Here is a 16,036-nt window from a genome sequence, read left to right as displayed (position 1 = left end):
ATTTCGTACCTGGGGGGTGTCTATAGTATGCCTGTAAAGGGGTGTATGTTTCCCGTGTTTAGAACAGTCTGACAGCAAAATGACATTTCAATGGAAAAAAAGTCATTTAAAACTACTCGCAGCTATTAATGAATTGCCGGTCCGACCATACACATAAAAGTTCATTGATAAAAACGGCATGGGAATTCCCCACAGGGGAACCCCGAACCAAAATTAAAAAAAAAAATGACATGGGGGGTCCCCCTAAATTCCATACCAGGCCCTTCAGGCCTGGTATGGATATTAAAAAACTAAGGGCAATCAGCGCAAACAATAACTATCAGATGAAAAAATGCAAGCTGAACACTATAGGATTCACCAGCCTAATGGAACAATAAATAATGCAAAGTTAGTGCAGCACAAAGAATAAAAATAAAAGTCCTTATAATCTCATGGACCAAGCCAATGATCTTGATGGAAAAACATTGATGTAGTTCTCACAAGCACCAATAATCATCAAACCAATAGGAAAATGCGCTTACCGGACGTGATGGAACTCTAAATTATAGGAGATCAATAGAGACTGGTTCACAAAGGATTGGTAACGACCTGGATCCCTTTAAGGATACCAACATCCGCCAGTAATCACATACAAGCTGGGTATGGTGAGTAATATCACTCTGTAGATTCCTTTTTAAAATCCTCCCAAATGTCCTGGATTTTCTGAGACTGTCCCTGGATTTGATGTAAGTCCTGGCATTCCAGCCAATCAATGGTTTGTCCCGGAGTGGAGCCCCGGAGTGGAGCCCAGTGCTGCTGATGCATTGAAGTCACTTCCAGGGACAGTCTCAGCAAATCCAGGACATTTGGGAGGATTTTAATAAGGAATCTACAGAGTGATATTACTCACCGTACCCAGCTTGTATGTGATTACTGGCAGATGTTGGTATCCTTAAAGAGATCCAGGTCTTTACCAATCCTTTGTGAACCAGGTTCATTTGACCTCCTATAATTTAGAGGTCCATCACGTTCGGTAAGCGCATTTTCCTATTAGTTTGATGATTATTGGTGCTTGTGAGAACTACATCAACATTTTTCCATCAAGATCATTGGCTTGGTTCATGAGATTATAAGGACTGGTATGGATATTAAGGGGAACCCAGGCCAAAATTAAAAAAAAAAAAAAAAATGGTGTGGGGTCCCCCTCAAAATCTATACCAGACCCTTATCCGAGCACGCAACCTGGCAGGCCGCAGGAAAAAAGGGGGGGATGAGAGAGCGCCCCCCCTCCTGAACCGTACCAGGCCACATGCCCTCAACATTGGGAGGGTGCTTTGGGGTAGCCCCCCAAAACACCTTGTCCCCATGTTGATGGGGACAAGGGCCTCATCCCCACAACCCTTGCCTGGTGGCTGTGGGGGTCTGCAGGCAGGGGGCTTATCAGAATCTGGAAGCCCCCTTTAACAAGGGGACCCCCAGATCCGGGCTTTCCAACTGTGTGAAATGGTACCCTACCATTTCACAAAAAAACTGTCAAAAATGTTAAAAATGACAAGAGACAGTTTTTGACAATTCCTTTATTTAAATGCTTCTTCTTTCTTCTATCTTCTTTCTTCTATCTTCTATATTCTTTCTTCTATCTTTACATTATGTAACCCCGCCCCCTTCTGACATCACGGGGAATGCCACAGGGAAGTCCCCGTCAAGTCCCCATGCGTCAGAGGGAGGCGGGGTCACCGGGTGGCTCCGCCCCTGTTATTTAAGAACCATCAGAAGAGGAGAAGCATCACACAGTGGGAGCGTCCTTCCATGCCATCATGGATGCGGAGCGGCCCGAGGAGAAGAAGGGAAGAAGACGCCGTCACCGTGGAGGAAGATGCCGGATGAGAACACCGGGGGAAGAACCAGAAGAACCAAAAGAAGAAGAAGATGGAGGAAAAAACCGAAGGAAGATAGAAGATAGAAGAAAGAAGAAGCATTTAAATAAAGGAATTGTCAAAAACTGTCTCTTGTTATTTTTAACATTTTTGACAGTTTTTTTGTGAAATGGTAGGGGTACATTTGTACCCCCTTACCATTTCACACGGGGGGAGGGCCGGGATCTGGGGGTCCCCTTGTTAAAGGGGGCTTCCAGATTCCGATAAGCCCCCCGCCCGCAGATCCCCACAACCACTGGGCAAGGGTTGTGGGGATGAGGCCCTTGTCCCCATCAACATGGGGACAAGGTGTTTTGGGCTACCCCAAAGCACCCTCCCAATGTTGAGGGCATGTGGCCTGGTACGGTTCAGGAGGGGGGGCGCTCTCTCGTCCCCCCCTCTTTTCCTGCGGCCTGCCAGGTTGCGTGCTCAGATATGGGTCTGGTATGGATTTTTGGGGGGACCCCACGCCATTTTTTTTACATTTTGGCACGGGGTTCCCCTTAAAATCCATACCAGACCTGAAGGGTCTGGTATAGATTTTGAGGTGGACCCTACACCATTTTTTTAAAATTTGGGCCGGAGTTCCCCTTAATATCCATACCAGACCTGAAGGGCCTGGTATAGAATTTAGGGGGACCCCCCACGTCATTTTTTTTTTAAGTTTGTTTCGGAGTTCACCTGTGGGGAATTCCTATGCCGTTTTTATCAATGAACTTTTATGTGTATTATCGGACCAGCAATTCATTAATAGCCGTGAGTAGTTTTAAATGACTTTTTTTCCGTTGAAATGTCATTTTGCTGGCAGACTGTTCTAAACACGGGAAACATGCGCCCCTTTACAGGCATACTATAGACACCCCCCAGGTATGAAATTTAAAGGGAGATTACACTTTTATTGTTTGACTTTAAGCATTCATTATTAAAATCACTGCTCCCGAAAAAACGACCGTTTTTAAAACTTTTTTTTGCATTGATCCATGTCCCCTGGGGCAGGACCCGGGTCCCCAAACCCTTTTTATGACAATAACTTGCATATAAGCCTTTAAAATTAGCACTTTTGATTATTCATGTTCGTGTCCCATAGACTTTAACGGTGTTCGCGTGTTCGAACAAATCTTTTGCCTGTTCGCAAGTTCTGGTCCGAACCGAACAGGGGGGTGTTCGACTCATCCATAGTGAGGTCACAGCGGGCGATCCCCACTCTGTGTGATGATCTGGCTGGCTCTCCTCTTGCTCTCCTCTCTCTGATCCCCTCACACTTGTCAGGCTGCACTGATGGGCACTGGTGATGCTGCATTGATGGCACTGATGAGGCTGCGCTGATAGACACTAGTGAGGCTGCATTGATGGGCACTGATGAGGTTGCATTGATGGGCACTGGTGAGGCTGCATTGATGGGCACTGGTGAGGCTGCAATAATGGGCACTGGTGAGGCTGGGTTGATGGGCATTGGTGAGCCTACATTGATGGGCACTGATCAGGCTGCATTGATGGGCACTGATGAGGCTGCATTGATGGGCACTGATAGGCTGCATTGATGGGCACAGGTGAGACTGCATTGATGGGCACTGGTGAGGCTGCATTAACAGGCACTGATGAGGTTGCATTGATAAGCACCAATGGGGCTGCATTAATGGGCACTGAGCTGCATTGATGGGCACTGGTGAGGCTGCATTGACCCGCACTGAAGAGGCTGCACTGATGGGCACTAATGAGGCAGCACTAATAGGGTGGGACTAATGGGCACTGATAAGCTGCACTGATGGGCACTGATAGGCTGCATTCATGGGCACTGATGAGGCTGCACTGATGGGCACTGATAAAGTTGTTGTTAATATTTATTTTTGTAACTTAATTCTGCATAAAACTTTTAACAGTGTAATTTCATGAGATAATTTATGAGGGCGTGTTTAGCAGTGGAATTAGGGGCGGGGGGAGGCAGGGTAGGGGTTGGGTGGGGCAACTGGTGACGAGTAACTCTTAAGGCCTGACTAGTAGCTCAGGACTTGAAATTTTGAGCACTGTTTGACATTATTGTAACAGTGGGGTGAATGTATTTATTTATTTATTTAGTGTTAACACTACAAAGTACTTGGTGGAAAGTATTTGGTCTATATAACATAAAATGTATTGATTTTATCAGTAAAATCTGAAGTGGATAATTTGTAGTCCTATGTATTTAGGTCCAATGTATTTTATTAAAAATCTGCTTCTCAGTTGCAAATTCCTCTGCTGCACAGAATACATGACACATGCAACAGGGCAGGCTAGTACCTTAAGTGTACTTTGGGCCACCCAGAGTCACCTAGTAGTCATTTGGAATGATTGTTTGTAAGCCTTTTTTTTTTCAAACTTGCTATCCTTGCTATTTTTGCTTGACCAGGGCAGGGATGGCCTTAAAAGGAAACTAGTAATAATAACACATATATATAATAAACCTAAATCAAATTAATGTTTAGCCAAAAAAACTAGTGATTTTTTCCTCAGACTTGCTAGAAACAGACATCAAGTTTGTTTGAACCAATACTTCTAAAACAAATGCCTTAGTAACAATTACACAGGCTGTCCTCAAACAATGGGAACTTACTGTAGATACCATTGTTGCAGACAGTTGGATCAGTCTATTGTTCTGTAACCATACAATCAACAATAGCTTGACAACCTGACACATATGACCTATGGTATGATACAAAAGTGCCATCTAGAGGGTGAATTGGAAAATGTTTCTCCCATTAAACTCAGGAGCTACACCCATGTGGGGATAGTAAACTTCTCAAACAAAAAACAATAACAGAGACTGAAAGAGAGGACTCCATAATGGCTTAACACCAAGGAAGGTCTGTACCAGCCAGAAGAAGCTATACCTGAAGATGCTTTCACCTGATCTCCAGCAACTGCATATAGAAGCCTGGGATCCTCAGTGCCTACAGAGATCGTGAACCCACTGTAACCTGAGTTAAGTAACTTTTAAGCGTACTTTCAATGTATATAGACCATAGTTTTTGCTTATTTGCTAGGCATCTTGCTTGTTATAAGTATATCTGTCAGTCTTGTGTTGTATTCCTACTATTGTAATAGTTTTGTATGTAAAGCATTTTTGTTTAGTAAAAGCACATTATTACACTGCAGAGGTCTGACCTTCCTTGCTTATAACACAAAGTAACCTTAGTAGACCAAAGCAAAACAAAATGTTAATGCAAAACTGCCCAGGCCATGAACTAAAGAGAGATTGTTGTTTTCATCAACTGGTGTGGAAGCAATTCAAGCTGGCATAGAGGTGCTGGGCATGAGGGGGGTTTGGAGGCATTTATTTTCTTCAGCAAAAACCTGACATAGGAAGGCTGTTTTTCTGTTGCAAACAAAATGGAATAATTCTTGTAGCAATTTTTATTTCTGGGCATATACAAAATAGTACGACAAAGTAAATTTATAAAATCATAAAGATTATATAAATATTAAAATTGTGAATATTGTAACACCATATTCAGTATTTGCAAAAGTGAAGTTCACAAATCTTTTTTTAATTCAACAACCACATGTTAGCTCAATGCATTTTAATGATACAAAAAACACAGTCACTTCCAGCGCTAATATGTCTTCCAAGGTGTGGAGTAACAGATATCAGATAAAATGGTGGTGTGAAAGGTATATATGGTATCCAAAACTGGATGGATGCTGCCTTCCTCAGATGGGTAATCCGAAAGGAACTACAAGAAAAACAGAAATGGTAATGCATTTTAATGCTTCAAACATTTTCATCTCCAAAAACTATCCCCCAGGCAGATCCCATAAAACCATTCCAATTTGATGAGATCTGCCTAGAGAATGGTGTTTGCAGTATTTTGAACTGCTGATTATTAAACTATCTGGAATACATAAATTGCTATTGTGGCTAAAGTTTTTGGTGTGCTGCTGCATCCCCTCTATGGATGAAAGGATTGAACTACAGACCAGAACTAATTTGGATTTTTGATTTTTAAACTACCTGGAATACAGGGGCGTGTCCGGCTGTTGAAGGAGCAAGACGTGCTCCAGTGAAGCTCCACAGAGCCTGAGACAATCCACGGCCATCCTGCGGCTATCAGCTGTGGGAGAGCCTCCAAACTCTCCCCAGCTATCCCCGGACTACATCCATCTTATTCCCAGCGAGAATTGTGGGGTTTAGCTACCCAATCGGGTTTCTCCAAGTCCGTGGCCAGGCCTACAAGACAACAACCCGCCGCCATCTTGAGGCCTATTGTGCCTCCTGCATCCCCAGGCCCCGGCACCGCGATCCGCGGGAGGAGAGATGCAGGATCGCTACACACAGGAGTCGGACATCCCTGGGAGGTGGCCACACTATAAAGGGACCCGAGTGGATGCTGAGAACTCCACGGAGGCCGACTCCGGAAGCCTGCGGCCTGCCGCCATCTTGCGGCCTGCTAAACAGGACGGAGCTTCCAGGATCAGGTACTGTGCCTCAAAATAGCGGCGCCATAATCTCAGTCCAGGACTTATTTTCCTGCCCTTTTTATGCCACCATCTGGGCACCTGTGGTCCTGTACTTCCTCCCCAGTGCCTCTACCCTCATAGTGGCTGTGTTCTGTAGGGGGCCCTAGCCTGGAACAGGCTTCCTATCATTTCAGCAGCTCCCATCCCCTCACTGGACTCTTGGGGTTTGCCTGCCACTTATTGCCACGCTGCAACTTACTGTACGGGGCACGCTGTCCCTCAGCAACCCAGGACTGTCCTCCCACTGCCACAACCTGTACCCTACCAGCATATTACCACCTTTATTGAGCCATCAGCTGAGCCCCACCACTGCTGCTCTGCCAGCCCTGTGTCTCTGCAATACTGTTATATGGGGACACTGATCAGTGATGTCACCCAGTTCGTAGAGCCTGATTCTACTCTTATGGAGGATGTTGCTTAATTGAATACGGAGCCCGCACCTGCTCACCGAGACCTCCAAGATGCTTTTTTAAACACATCTAGCTGCGGAGTAAAGCCTGATTGACCACCACATTCCACGAGCACCTCATGGGCAAAGTTGGCCGACAGCAACGTTACTACAAGCCACAATTTGGGCTACGCGAGGGTCTAAATATGGAACGCTTTGTTACTAGATTGCAACCTGCACCCCTGAACCTCTCTGCGAACCCTTTCGCCATAATGGATCCATCCTTGGATATGGAAGACTCAGTGAATCCTCCATTAGCTGATACTCAGACCCAATTTCCTAATTCATCACCCTTGCATTAGACCCTCACTCCTGATATCCTGGACACTAAACTACAGCTTTTACTTCAACAAATCACATTTAATGTCTCAGCAGAGGTGAGCAAATTGGCCGCGGAATTGAGGGGGAAATAACCCAGATTGGGGAATGTACCGACACTCTTGAAAATAAATTTGATGAGATGATAAGCTATGTTCAGGCCATAGAAGAGGAAAACCACAATCTCCATCTCTCAGTTTCCCAGCTACAACTGCAACAGGAGGATTTGGAGAACAGAGAGAGACGACAGAATGTGCGCTTTAGGGGTATCCCGGAGACAGTGGAACAGTGGGAGACCCCGATCTGCGCTCATACCTTTTGAGCCTTTTTAACAACCTAGCCCCCACAATTGTGGACATAGATTGGTGCCTGGACAGAGCGCACCGGTCCCTGGGCCCAAAACCCCCATCAGGAGCCAGATCAAGGGATGTCATGGTAAGGTTTCATTATTTTAAAAACAAAGAGGCACTAATTCTGGCCACATGTAACAAATCCCAAATTATGTACAAGGGTGTGAAATTACAAATCTACGTCCAATTACTTCTTACTTACAACATCATAAAATCCCATACTACTGGGGCTTCCCTTTTCGTTTTGCTGTGTCTAAAGACGGAACTCAGTTTACCCTGCATGAAATGCAGGAAGCGGACGCTTTCCTTAAAAATCTCAGCCTGCCTCCACTCCCGGAAGAAGATCTGATACCACCTGCCGCCCAGGTTTGCAAGCACTCCCAGTCGTATCTGGACCCCTGTACGGGGCAAATCCAAGAAGCACCTCTCTACACCTCAACGACTACGTCCCTCTAAACAACCTCCTTGAACTTTTTATTGGGTTTTTTTGTGTGTTTTTTTTTCTTCCCGTTTTTCCTTTTCTCGGATCCAGACCTCCATGCCTTTTGTGGTTCCGTTTTCTTATGGCTTAAATGCAACAAACTTGTTGTACTGGTTCACAAAGTATGGTGCCTACTATGTTTCCTGTTCAGAGTAGACCTTTTTTCTCATCCCATGAGAGTTTCCCATTAGAGGTATTAATGTTTTAGATGACAGAATGTTTTTGTTCATTTGCTGACATCCTCCTTCCATTGTAAACAGATTTTTCATAGTTGATCTTATATTGCATGTTACCGAGTTCATAAGGTGAGCAGCGGGTTCTCCATTCACTCCATCTAGAGTCTCCTGATGGAAATCCGTGCACGCCCCTGCCAGGCCTTGATTTCAATCCAAGGCTTCCTGAGAAGTATTGAAGTCTCAGGTTTTCGACAACTTTTATTTTTTTTCTCTTTTGTTTGGTGTTGTATCTGTTGTTTTTTTTTATTCCTTTGTCCATGTTTATAGATTTACTCTATAAGTTGAAATTGCATTATCATGTCTCCTTTATTCTGGAGCGGTCCCACCACAGGTTATGTATGTCCATACCCAGATACCGAGGACTAACGAGTTTTGGTAACACTCACACACAGCATTATATCTATTTTCATGTAGCCGATATTATATACGTTATCCCTTTCATGATTCTCACACCTATCTGAATAGACCTCATCCATGGCCTTGAGGATCTTATCATACAATGTGAAGCAAGCGCTGGATGGCCCTGAAGGACTTCAGGGCTTCTGGCACTGACGTGATATTGATACAGGAAACACATTTCCGAGCAGGAGGTTCAATTAAATTTGCCTCAAAGTTTTTTCCCACCTCCTTCCTTGCCTCTGATTCCACGGGCAAGGCAGGAGTAGCCAAAATAATAAGGAAGTCATGTCCAAAGTCTCACATTGACCCCCATGGAAGATTCCTTGTTTTGGACTGTGCATTTATGTTCACTCCTTTTACTCTGGTTAATCTATATGCCCCTAATACAGGCCAGATCGATTTCCTTAACAAACTTTTTGACTCTGCCCAATATTACTCACAACCTTTTATGGTTATTGGCGGGGATTTCAATCTGTTTATGTCACCCATTAGAGACAGACAAACCCTCCTCAGTAATGTACCTTCCAAAAAGATTATATCCCAAGCTGCTGCCTTTCGTAGATGTATTAGATCTTGTCGGCTATTTGATTCATGGAGGATAAGACATCCCTCTGCCAAACAGTTCACATTTTATTCGCCGGCACATAAGATGTACTCACGTCTTGACCACTTTTTCATCTCAGCCCCACTTATCCCCTATGTGGTCGAGTCTGACATTCTCCCTATTACATGGTCAGACCATGCGCCCATAATCTTGGATCTAACGCTCTCCAAGACATACCCCAAATCCTGTCATTGGTGTTTAAACGATCATCTCTTACAGTTTGAGGTTTCCCGTTCTATCCTAGAGAAAAGTCTAAGAGATTATTTTCAACTTAACACAGGATGAGTATCTCAGTTTTCTACGCTGTGGGAGGTGCACAAGGCCGTGTTTCGTGGTAATTGTATTGCTGAAAGTTCTTGGTTGAAGAGAGATAGGGATGGACTTATACAGTCCCTGACATCTGCTCTGATAGCTGCCGAATGTAGGCTGCTGTGTGCTCCCACAGTGGTGAAGCTGCATAGAGTCACCTCTCTTCGAGAACAAATTAAACTGATAAAGTTAGAAAAAACAGCTAGGTCCCTACTATGGACAAAACAGAAATTTTACGAATACTCTAATAAACTTCATAGGATGTTAGTAAATAAACTGTGCCCATGACCATTTAGCTCGTTCCCTGACTTCCTCCAGCAAGCAGACGGATCTAGAACGCATTGCCCCCATAAGATGTCCAAGATTTTTGGTAAATTCTATAGCAAATTGTATAACTGCTTGACTCCGGAGAATAATTTTAATTTTACCCAGGAAAAATTTGAATCCTTCTTTTCTAATATAAAGCTACCAACATTATCTGGGACAGATCTAGATAGTTTGAACAAGCCCATAATGGCTGAAGAACTCCTGGCTGTGGTTAAGAATCTCCCATTACATAAGTCACCTGGTCCTGATGGTCTATCTTATTTTTATTACAAAACTTTTTTTGATGTTCTCTCTCCACACATGTTAACTCTATATCACTCTCTACTTAAAGGTATGCCCCCACTCCCACATTTCTCCCACTCATTCATTTCAGTCAGTGGCGGAATTATAGGGGTCACTGAGGTTGCCATGGCGACTGGGCCCCTTGCTGCAGGGGGCCCTTGAGGGCCCCCTGTATACACTACTTTGATAGGGGAGCGGAGACAAGCTCCCCGATCCTAAGCCGAACTGTATTCAGCACTGTGCAGGGAGCTGCTCACATTGATTACAAAGTGAAAGCAGTGTATGCTGTGCTCTTTGTCTCCCCCTACAGTGCAGTACCCCACAGGAAGAGCTAAGGTAAAGTTCTGCCGTTTTTTATCTACTGTATGTGTGTTTATGTGCATGTATGTATGTGTGTGTGCATGTATGTGTGTGTGTGTGTGTGTGTGTATGTGTATGTGTATGTATGTATGTATGTGTGTGTGCATGTGTGTGTGCATGTATGTGTGTGAGTGTGTGTGCATCTATGTATATGTGCATGTGTGTGTATGTATGTAGTAGCGGTGCGTCCATAGGGGCGCATGGGCGCCACCCCCTCTCTCCAGGCACCCCTCTATCACAAATAGATAGATTCATGCATAGTGTGAATCTATCTATGGCCGCCATTGCCCCCCCTATTCAGACGCCTGGCCCCTTTTTGGACTCCGGGCGCCTGAATTACATCGGCGGGGGTGTTTTTAAAGCACTAATAGGCTTCAAAATAGGTGAACTGCGAGTGCCATGCTTGGCACTCACAGTCCACCCAGGTGTGTTAGAAAAGCGAATAAATATTCGCTTTCCTAACACTGAACCGCCTCTCCACCAATCAGGTGCTCAGGTCTGTTACACGTCACCTGATTGGCTGAAACGACAGGCGCCGCTATTGGATGCCTATCAGGAGGAGAGGATGGGAGGAGACGCATGGAGGACCCCGCTCGTCGACGTCACCTGCTGCCCCACCGAGACAGGGTAAGTGCCGGGCAGACTGCGAGCAGGCAGGGGGGTCACAGTGGCAGCATTTGATGGCACAGTGGCTGCGTTTCAGGGCACAGTGGCTGCGTTTCAGGGCACAGTGGCTGCGTTTGATGGGCACAGTGGCTGCGTTTCATAGGCACAGTGGTGGCAATTGATAGGCACAGTGGCTGCGTTTGATGGGCACAGTGGCTGCGTTTGATGGGCACAGTGGTGGCAATTGATGGGCACAGTGGCTGCGTTTGATAGGCACAGTGACTGCGTTTGATGGGCACAGTGGCTGCGTTTGATGGCCACAGTGGCTGCATATGATGGGCACAGTGGCTGCATATGATGGGCACAGTGGTGGCAATCAATTGATGTGCACAGTGGCTGCGTTTGATGAGCACAGTGAGGCTGCAATTGATGCGTTTTTTAAAGAATTTTTCAGTTTGCTTGTGCCCCCCAAAAAATTTTGAGCACCATCTGCCACTGGTTTATATGTGTGTGTATTTATGTATGTGTGTGTGTGTGTGTGTATGTATGTGTGTTTACATGTATATATGCACATTTTATGTATGCGCTTTTAATCCTGACCCCCTATATGTGTCCCATTAGAACCAATTTTTTTTTTTTTTGCTTGTTCATAGTACCAGCAAAAAAAAACGCTGTTCCTCTGAAAAGTGATCCATGCTCAGATCGCTTTTCAGAGGCATTTGACAGCCGGTAAAGAGGCAATATGTTGCCTCCTGACCGCCTGTTTTAACCTCTTAAATGCATCATCACTATGCTGCAACTGCATGCAATGCACACAGTTGCAGGGTGGTTGCAGTGCAGCTACTTCAAGGGTGCCCTGACTGGAGAAAGATTGAGAAACACCGATGGGTTCCTCATAGAGGAACCCATCTCTCCATTTTCCTCCTGCAGCCGCTGAATGCATGTGGGAGGGAGAGGAGGAGAAGCGGGGGGGGGGGAAATCTATTCCTTTACATGCAGCCACCCACTTGCGACCGGACCCTGGTGTTCCGCCATCGGGCTCGGAGAAAAGAGCCCTGTCCGGGGGTCAGGGGGGCCCTTAATGGTTTCTTGCATCGGGGCCCTGAAGATTCTAGTTACGCCTCTGATTTCAGTTATCCCGAAACCTGGGAAAGATCCCTCTATCCCAGATAACTACAGACCCATAGCCCTTCTAAATTCGGACTATAAAATATTTACCAAAATCCTTGCGTCCAGATTATCCAAACTTATCCCCAAACTGATTCATAGAGACCAGGTGGGTTTCGTGCGGGCAGACATGCGGGGGACAATACCCGCCGTACAATAGATCTAATAGATCTTCTTGAAAGGTCTTTCCGCTCGGCACTGATCTTAAGTTTAGACGCACAGAAGGCCTTTGATAGGCTGAGTTGGCCTTATATGTGTGCCACCTTAAAAACATATGGTTTTAATGGCCCTTTTTTAAAAGCTTTAGAGGCTCTTTATTCCACTATCATGGCTCAAGTACAGACGTCATCCCTCCTGTCGCCTGGATTCCCCATGAATAATGGGACTCGGCAGGGATGTCCTTTATCACCCTTACTTTTTATCCTGTGTCTGGAACCACTGGCCGAGTCCATTCGTACTCATCCGGATATTCGTGGGGTGCTGATGCGACAGGGGGAATATAAACTGTCACTCTTTGCAGATGACATTCTGTTAACTATTACCAACCCACTGATATCTCTCCCTTCTTTACACAAACTACTGACCTCCTTTGGTGCCATCTCTGGGTACAAAGTCAATACTTCCAAAACTGAAGCCCTTCCCATACATATTCCCCCGCCACTGCTATCTCAGCTTATAGACTCATACCCTTATAAATGGTGCACTGCCTCTCAAATATTTAGGTGTCTTACTTACCCCATCTTACTCTTCCCTTTACTCCGCAAATTTTCCTCCTTTGATCTTAGACATTAATAAATCTTTATCGACTTGGACAAAATATCCTCTATCCCTATTAGGCAGCAAGATGTCCTCAAGATGTCTATTTTACCCAGGTTACTTTATCACTTTGAGACATTACCAGTTGCCTTACCCTCCTCTCGAATGAAAGCACACCAGAGGAATTTCTTAAAATTTATATGGAACGGCAAAGCTCACTGCATTGCAGACTCGGTAGTATTTTCTCTGAGATCCAGGGGAGATTTGGGTGCTCCGGACATCACCAAATATTATTACGCCACACACTTGAGGGCTATCGCATCATGGTCCTCTTTACATGCATCTAATCAATGGACTGCTATTGAAAAGGGAGTGCTATACCTGGTTCACCCGTGTTCCCTGGTTTGGGGTGCCCCCCCTTCCATGGATCCCATATACAAACGTCAATGCACTGCTCCAATGGCGTTTACCCTAACCATTTGGCGTAAGTGTCTCAAAAACGATTCTCTCATTTCGTCATGCTCTCCTCTTGCTAACGTGCTATTTAATCCGCTCATACCAGATAGCTTGTCCCTGGGTTGGGTCTTCCCATGGCTCACCGCATCCCTCCTCCAGCTCCGAAACCTAGTCCAACCCGTTACATGAAAATTACATACTTTCAACACTTTATGTGAGAAATGTAATATACCTCACTATCTCTTCCATTTCTATATGCAGGTAGGACACTTCTTTTAATCTAAATCCTCAACTCTGACCCTTGACATACCCACTGCTTTTAAATACTTATGTGCACAGGGAAAAAAAAAAGAGAATGCCAAATTTCAACACAGGTTGGATCTGTGGAAATTTATTAGGTAGGGCAGTGCCACGTCCTAAATCTACATATTAGCAAAAAAAAAAAAAAGGGGAAATTGGAAAAAATGGACTTTATAGGCACCAATCATAAAATTAAATATACATATTTTATTATACAAATAGTACAAAAAAACAAAAACACAAACAAGTTAAAACATTGCAGTTTAAAGTGCAAAAAGCTAGCTAGTTCTCTCTCAAAGGGGTCATAGACTCCAGCGAGGCATACCCTTGAAAAAGGGGACGTAACCCTCTAATCAACATAAAGGACATCAAACTAAAAAAGCTCTACATGTTTCGCAATTGTATGCTTCTTCAGGAGTTTGTTTGAGTAGTCTGTAGAGAAGGAGAGAGAAAAAAAAAAAAACACACACACACAAACAAAAAATGCATATAGTTAATAATAACTTTAAACCTTTTGGTAGTACGTCTCGATCAGTAGCAGGGAGTACCATAAAGAAACCAGCGGGTGGATTCCACATACGACATGCAAAAGGTGACAAAAGCTCACATGTTGGGACGTGCCTGGTAGTAGAACCATAAGAAGTGTAAAAAAGACAAAACGTACAAGGGCAGCAGAGAGACAACAAGGTTGTAATCTCGACTGCCAAGAATGAAAGAAAAGTACTGTGTGTAACCATACCAAGCATCAAACGTGGTAAAATGAGAAGTATAACTCCATGCATGGGGAGGAAAAAAAAGGGAAATACATGGGGGGGAGAGAGTGGGGGGGGGGGTTGGGAAAAGAAGGTAATGATGGTAAAATGCAAGCATGTAGAGATGAGCCTACCTTAGGGGAAACGATAAAGTAATGCCTCTAGGTGGTTGGGAGGTGTATGTTGCAAACATAGGCTTATAGATGGTGAGACTGTGCTTGATGGTAAACAACGCTGCTTCTAGAAAGTATATGCAGGTATACATAAATGTAGAAGTGTATATATATTATATATATATATATATATATATATATATATATATATATATATATATACATATACATATACACACACATATATATAGGGGTAGTAATAGGAAATTATTATAAGGAATAGCTGGCTGTCACAAAAATAAAATGGTATTGATAAAAAACATACAGGGTCTCACCTTATTGGAGGTAATTTAGACTATGTAGACCTTATGGATCAAACAACAGAATGTTCCCTTAGAAAACTACCAGCAAAAGAAGGGAGGAAGAGAAAGCTGTATTGGGGTTTTATATGCAGCAATACAATCCGTTTGGCACAAGCCAGATGGAAACCATCTACAACAAGAAAGAAATGTCTAAGTGTAACTAGATATCAGATACGTTAACATTGAGTTGTTATTATTAATGCGATGTATATTGTGTAACAAGATTGTATATTTTCTTTAAAAATTTGATAAAATACAATTAAAGAAAAAAAAAAAAACTACCTGGAATACATATATTTCTTTTGTGGTCAAGGATCTGGGCATGTTGTTGCATCCCCTTTATGGATAGAATTGAACTCTAGACCAGAAATGATTTGGATTCTTGCATGAATATTTTGTTCTTTATCTTTTAAGCTCTTTGCTTTTGAGTTAAAGAAGTGGAGAATTATACTGGAGATTTAGTAAACCTTTTGGACTACTATCCTTAAGTCCCTTGGCTGTCCCCTTCTGAAATTGAGAATTTTCACTCCAGCAAACTGTATGGTAACTTTTGATTTTACACTACTGGATTTTCCTATATGGATACTGTCCACATGTGCTCCTGATAAAGACATTTGAAGCATTCTAAATGTGTTGCGGTAACATGTGGATGCTAAATTTAAATAAGATTTGAGAAATTCCCTTTGCCAACGCTGGCTATGGTGCTATATACAATTTTCATATTTGTATAATAAACTTCATGATTTTATGAATTTACTTTGTGGTACCATTTTCTACATGCCCAGAATAAATCTATTGCTACAAGAATTTTTCCTACTACCTGGTGGTAGCAATATGACGTCGGCAAAGTGGTTGTGATATCCTGACCAGACGTCATATAACGTCGCCAGGGGCACGCATCACAACGATCGTTATTGCGGTGTGTCAGTCTGACACACCACAACACCGATCTAGGTAAAGAGTCTCTAATGGAGACTCTTTATCACGTGATCAGCCGTGTCCAATCATGGCTGATCACAGT

This window comes from Aquarana catesbeiana, linkage group LG01 (genome assembly GCF_042186555.1).
Source record: "Aquarana catesbeiana isolate 2022-GZ linkage group LG01, ASM4218655v1, whole genome shotgun sequence".
Classification (NCBI taxonomy): domain Eukaryota; kingdom Metazoa; phylum Chordata; class Amphibia; order Anura; family Ranidae; genus Aquarana; species Aquarana catesbeiana.
This window is presented reverse-complemented; position numbering follows the sequence as displayed.